We start from the raw sequence: 7342 nt of genomic DNA, 5'->3' as shown, positions 1-7342 counted from the left end.
ATTATGTATTTTTGTAATACCACATGATAAATGTAATTTTTTGTTTTTCAAAAAACTTTATATCATTATTTTCTTGTTGTTCTTATGTTATATTTTTTAGCATTCAATCTATAGAACACTTTTTTTTTTTATTTTTTTTTTTTTTTTTTTTAAGTGTATTTTGTGCGTGTACTCGAGAGAGGAGCCGGACTGCAGGAGTTGGGAGTAGGCAGGCCTCCCCCAGAGGCAATCTGCCACCTTTCTCCATGCCCCGGGTGGCAATGGCAGGTGTGTGAGGGGGTCCTCCCACACAGCCCGCCCTACCTGCTCCGCTTTGAAGCCCAACGGGGCAGAGGGACTCCCTATAAGGGAGTGAGAGGATCTAGCCCGCTCAACCAGCCCTGTTAGTCCTTCGCCTCTCTTTTTTTAGAGACCGCGTGGTCAAAGTGCGTGCATGTTAACCCAATTTCGAGTGCGTGTAAGTGTGGTGGTTTTTGTGGGAGGGGGGTGGGCATACTAAGCGCAGGCTTACCTCGCATAGCACACCCACCGGGAGCCGGGCTGAGACCACCAAACTCAATTCACATGTAGCTGAGACCGGGATCCGAAACCCTAGCTGCAGAGGTGAATGGCTATAGAACACTTTAAAGGCTCCTGAAGAAGCTTTTTGAAGCGAAACATGTAGAGCTTCGCAACCGGGCACGCACTGCACATGTGCGAGCTGCGCTGAGCACTGTGATTGGCCAGGAAGTCATCTGGGACCTGTTAGGTATCCCAGATGATTGCCAAGAGGGAGGGGGGAGAAGTAAACTTGCTTTCGGCGCCGCGGGAGGAAGTGAGAGCTGAAACCCTCTAAAAAAATGGATTTCCTTACACCCCCACCCCCCCCTCCCCCCCCCAAATAAATGACATGCCAAATGTGGCATGTCAGTGGGTCACCTTCCCTTAAAGCGGAAGTTGAATTTTTGGGTGGAACTCCGCTTTAACACAGTCAGCGGAATACATTTAGCTGTAGGTTGTGTCTGTTCAGACATTGATGTGATGTAAGTCAGTGCTTCTCAACCTCAGTCCTCAAGTATCTCCAACATATGAGAGTAGCATGCAAAAAAAAAAAGAAACGGATGATCATTCGTCCAATAATCTCATTGGCCCGGATTCACAAAGCACTTGCGCCGACGTATCTCGAGATACGCCGCGTAAGTGCACATATGCGCCGTCGTATCTATGCGCCGGACTCAGAAACTAAGATACACCTAAAAATAGGCTTCATCCGACTGACGTAACTTGCCTACGCCGGCGTATTGTGGGCACATATTTACGCTGGACGTATTTGGCGCTCCCATTGATTTTCTATTCACATATGCAAATGAGGGAGATACGCCGATTCACGAGCGTACGTACGTACGTCCGTCCGACGCAGTGCGCGTAAAGTCATACGTCCGGCGTAAAGTTATGCCCCATAAAGGAGGTGTAACTCAGCAGCATCCATGCAAAGGGCTGCACCAGGGAACACAAGCCGACGTATTTTACGTAGTACGTGAATATGACTAGGTGTAGGTTACATTCACGCCATAGGCAGTGATCCGACGTATCTTAGGCAGTTGTTCCGACGTGATTGTGAGCATGCGCACTGAGATGCGCCCACAGGACGGCGCATGCCCAGTTGGCAATACGTATCTATCAAGCGCTCGGCCCATCATTTGCATGGGGTCACGCCTCATTAGCACGGCTCACGCCCACTTCCTCTTACGCCTGAGAAACCCAGCGCAGATTTGGGAGGAAGTGCTTTGTGAATTGAGTGCTTGCCTCTCTGCGCTGCGTCGGCGTAGCGTAAAGGAGATACGCTACGGCGGCATAAATATGCGCCGCTGTATGTGAATCCGGGCCATTGTGTGTACCAGGCATTAAGCTCTTTTCTTGTAGGCAGAAGTTTTAGTTTACACTCAGAGATGTATCATTTACAGTCAATAGTTGTGATAGTCATGCTGGGATGATTAAGTCTCGCTGACTGTGTATTGGAATGAGACAATCAGCTGATAGCTGTTGGGGAATGACCTTTGTTCCTTCATACCCAAGAGTTGCCAATGATGCTTTCCGCTAAGCAGAATTTAAATTCCAAATTGGTTACGTGACAGGACCCCATAACCTTCCATGAGAAGAAATGCCATCAGGGTACCCATGCCACCATGATGTACATGTACAAGAATTCAAAAAATTGTATTTGTGTGGTTATTCCTTCTGTTTACCTTATTCCTCACTCTGGCTGTTCAACTAGACCCCCCCAAAGCCTCTTCTGTTCTGCAGTCACATGCTGACATCACTGGGCCGGATTCATGTAGCTCAGCGGATCTTTAGATCCGTTGATCTACCTGGTTTACGATCCGCCGGTGCAATTTAGCGAGGCTAGTGCACGATTCACCAAGCACTTACCTCGCAAACTGCACCGTTGGATCGTAACTCCCCCCGGCGGAATGCAAATTCCGCGGCTAGGGGGAGTGTACAATTTAAATCAGGCGCGTCCCCGCGCCGATTTAACTGCGCATGCGACGCCGGCGAAAAAGCCCAGTGCGCATGCTCCAAATGACGTCGCTAGGACGTCATTGTTAGCGGCGGGTACGTCAATTGCGGCCATTGGGATTCCCGATTGACTTACGCAAACGACGTAAAAAATGTAAAAATCGGCGCGGGAACGTCGGCCATACTTAACATTAGCTACCCCTCATATTAGCAGGTGTAGCTATCCGCCGGAAAAAGCCGAACGCAAACGACGTTGAAAAAGAGCGACGGGCGGACGTACGGACGTGAATTGGCGGATCTCCTCATTTGCATATGCGACGTGTAAAAAAAAGCGACGACACCTAGCGTCCGGCGGGAGATTACAGCCTAAGATTCGACTGGTGTAAGTCACTTACACCAGTCGGATCTAAGGGAGATCTATGCGGAACTGATTCTTATGAATCAGTCGCATAGCTCCGACCGTGGGATCTCACAGATCCGACCGTCGGGTCTCACAGATCAGGAGATCCGCCGTCGTATCTATTGATGAATCTGGCCCACTGAGTATAATGCAGGACTAGTAGTCTGCCCCTCCCCCCTCTCCCTGGCATTAGTTGTGTTGTGGATTAATTAAAGCTTCTCCTATAAGCAAATAATTCCATGTGCTAATAAGCACAATCATAGCTCTCTTGTATAATTCCGGGAAAGCGCGCTTGTTTATCTCCGAGTAACACAGACAGACGCTGGTATCACGTTGAGCTTAGCAAAATCCTGCCTAGGATGATCAGCTGCTTTTATTTATACTGTAAACATGAATAACAAAGGAAGGTAGTGGCTTCAAAATCAGCCAATCAGACACTTGTATTCTTATAAAGAACCAATCAAACACATGTATATATTCAAATAGAATTCCAGTAGTGACGTGTGCAGAGCCATGCGGCCAGCTTCACACAATGTCTCACAATTTGAACACTATTTACATGGCTCTGGATCGGGTGTGCATTGTGCACATTCCCGCTGCTACCAATGACGCAAGCCGTACGCTATCATGGCTCAGTGGGCCAGGATTTTTGTATGGTTATGCTATTGTTCCCATATACACAGATCCATTTGCTAGGAGCCAGGACCAATCCTAGGGTCAGAGGCGCCTGGGTGCAGAAATATTTTTTGGCGCCCCCTACATGGGTGTGGTCATTTTACTAACTCCTCCCCTTTACACATGTTTCTATGGCAATGACTTAACCACAGAGATGCTCTCCCACAAAGTCTTCAATAACCTGGGATCCTTACATGATCTCTTAACAATAAACAAAATACAAGAGAAGCAGAGTACTTTATTATGACCTGGAGGGGGGGCTCTCTGATGGACACAGAGAGGGCTTCTGTTAGAGAGTCTGTTAGAAAGACCCCCAGACATACTACAGACATGATACAGGAGATGGTCAGAGACTGTAGACATAGTACAGGAGACGGTCAGAGACAGCAGACATAGTACAGGAGACGGTCAGAGACTGCAGACATAATACAGGAGATGGTCAGAGACTGCAGACATGGTACAGGAGACGGTCAGAGACAGCAGACATAGTACAGGAGACGATCAGAGACTGTAGACATAATACAGGAGATGGTCAGAGACTGAAGACATAGTAAAGGAGATGGTCAGAGACTACAGACATAGTACAGGAGATGGTCAGAGACTGCAGACATAGTACAGGAGACGATCAGAGACTGTAGACATAATACAGGAGATGGTCAGAGACTGAAGACATAGTAAAGGAGACGGTCAGAGACTGTAGACATAATACAGGAGATGGTCAGAGACTACAGACATAGTACAGGAGATGGTCAGAGACTGCAGACATAGTACAGGAGACGGTCAGAGACTGTAGACATAATACAGGAGATGGTCAGACTGCAGACATAGTATAGGAGACAATCAGAGACTGCAGGCATAATACAGGAGATGGTCAGAGACTGAAGACATAGTAAAGGAGATGGTCAGAGACTACAGACATAGTACAGGAGATGGTCAGAGACTACAGACATAGTACAGGAGATGATCAGAGACTACAGACATAATACAGGAGATGGTCAAAGCCCAGAGGTGATTCAGTTCGCATGCGCCGCGCTATATAAGTTTTTCATTCATTCATTCACATGAGTTCTGGACGGACACACACCTATGCTCAGAACACTAGTTCTGGACGGACACAAACAAGGAGAGCAGGAGGGAGGGGAGAACTCTGCCACTTTGGCGCCCCCAGCTCTGCAGGCGCCTGGGTGCCCCCCCTTATGGGACAAGATTAGGCAGAAGTGAGAAACTCCCAGGCCATAGCTGTTGAGTCAGCTGTCTGTCCCCTCCCCCATGCTCCTCTATTGCCCCCCCTGCTTCTCTTTTCCCCCCCCAGGTGAGCGCTGTGGGGAGGGAGAGGAGGTGAGCGCTGCGGGAAGGGAGAGACAGAGGAGCGGAGGGGGGAGGCGGTCCGCTGTCACTGAAGCCGGCCCACTGAGCCATCGGCCCACCGGGAAACTCCCTGTAGTCCCAATGACCAGTCCATGCCTGCCCGTTTGCAACTTTTAACTTTTTAACTTCAGTAGCAGTTTAGATATCATTTTTTTTTTAGCCGTGTGACGTTATTTTTCAAATCTCACTTGAATCAATGGAAAATAAGTGACACTTTCTTGAAAATATCCTTATCTGGGTGTGTTAGTTTTGTGATTGAAGTATCGTCAAAACTCCCTATCTGAATGCTTGTTTTAGATGAAAGTGAAAGTGCAACAACTACAATGTTCAATAAATCATCATTGCTCTTTGCACAGCCTTATTTAAAGTGGTTGTAAAGTCACTACCGAGAAAGCCTGTAATCTCCTCTTTTACAGGAAGATTTACAGTGCAGTACCTGTGTTTTTTTTATTATTATTACTCTGCAAAATACCTTATTTAACAGGGTGCTCACCTGACCTGCCGGCGCCCCCCTTCCCCGATCCGAGCACTACAGCGGGAGGGGCTGAGATTCACAATGGATGGACTGATTGGTCCATCAGTGTGAAGGGAGCTTTATAGAGCCACATTCTGCAGCCTTCTAACATGACCTGACTGGTTGTGCAACTTCTTGTTGCATGACACGCTTTTTCAGCTACCTCCTCTATTCCCTACATAGGGCGGTGCTAGAACCAAAGACTTCCATTTCTGTAGCCTCAGATTTAAAGGGGTTGTAAACCTTCATGTTTTTTCACCTTAAAGGGGTTGTAAAGGTACAATTTTTTCCCCTAAATAGCTTCCTTTACCTTAGTGCAGTCCTCCTTCACTTACATCATCCTTCCATTTTGCTTTTAAATGTCCTTATTTCTTCTGAGAAATCCTCACTTCCTGTTCTTCTGTCTGTAACTCCACACAGTAATGCGAGGCTTTCTCCCTGGTGTGGAGTGTCGTGCTCGCCCCCTCCCTTGGACTACAGGAGAGTCAGGACGCTCTCTACGTTGCAGATAGATAAAGGAGCTGTGTGTTAGTGGGCGTCCTGACTCTCCTGTAGTCCAAGGGAGGGGGAAATAAGGACATTTTAAAGCAAAATGGAAAGATGAGGTAAGTGAAGGAGGACTGCACTAAGGTAAAGGAAGCTATTTAGGGAAAAAACCTTTACAACCCCTTTAATGCATCCTATGCATTAAGGTGAAAACACACCTTGCACTCACTGGCCCGAGCCCCCGTTTTACTTACCTGACCCCAGAATCTCCGTGGGCGCGATCCCGCAATGCTTTCCCCCAGCGTGAGGCGGCTCTTCATTGGATGATTGATAGCAGCACAGCCATTGGCTCCCGCTGCTGTCAATCAAATCAATGACGCGGTGCGCCGGGGGGCAAGCCGAGTGATACACTCGTCGGCTATGGCTACCAAGTGTATCACACAGGAGCGCACCCGCAAGCTAACCCCCTTGGGAGAGAGCTTCCCTGAGGGGGGTTAGCTCTTGCGGGGAGGAGCTGAGAACAGTTGCCGAGGAACCCCAGGATCAGGGTCACTCTGTGCAAAACTAACTGCACAGTGAAGGTAAGTATGATATGTTTGTTATTTAAAAAAAAAAAAAAAATACAACCCCTTTAAGGCCAACAAGGATAATAGCAATAAGAATTTTGGCTTGGTGTAGTACAGGGGTCTCCAAACTTTCTTAGCAAAGGGCCAGTTCACTGTGCCCAGTGGGGGAAAACAATGCCCCATCTTTGGTATTAGGGGGAGAAACAGTTGGTGACCATGGAAGGATCTAGGCCCCATTGTTGGTGACAGTGGAAGGATTTATGGGCCTCATTGTTGGTGACAGCGGGAGGATTTTTGGCCCCATTGTTGGTGACAGTGGGAGGATCTAGGCCCCGTTGTTGGTGACAGTGGAAGGATTTATGGGCCTCATTGTTGGTGACAGTGGAAGGATTTATGGGCCTCATTGTTGGTGACAGTGGAAGGATTTATGGGCCTCATTGTTGGTGACAGTGGAAGGATTTATGGGCCTCATTGTTGGTGACAGTGGGAGGATCTAGGCCCCATTGTTGGTGACAGTGGAAGGATTTATGGGCCTCATTGTTGGTGACGATGGGAGGATTTATGGGCCCCATTGTTGGTGACAGTGGGAGGATTTATGGGCCCCATTGTTGGTGACAGTGGAAGGATTTATGGGCCTCATTGTTGGTGACAGTGGGAGGATTTATGACACCATTGTTGGTGACAGTGGGAGGATCTAGGCCCCATTGTTGATGACAGTGGGAGGATCTAGGCCCCATTGTTGGTGACAGTGGAAGGATTTATGGGCCTCATTGTTGGTGACAGTGGGAGGATTTATGACACCATTGTTGGTGACAGTGGGAGGATCTAGGCCCCATT

Source organism: Rana temporaria, chromosome 12, assembly GCF_905171775.1.
Source record: "Rana temporaria chromosome 12, aRanTem1.1, whole genome shotgun sequence".
Classification (NCBI taxonomy): Eukaryota; Metazoa; Chordata; class Amphibia; order Anura; family Ranidae; genus Rana; species Rana temporaria.
The sequence above is the reverse complement of the archived record's forward strand: the minus strand, read 5'-3'. Positions refer to the sequence as shown.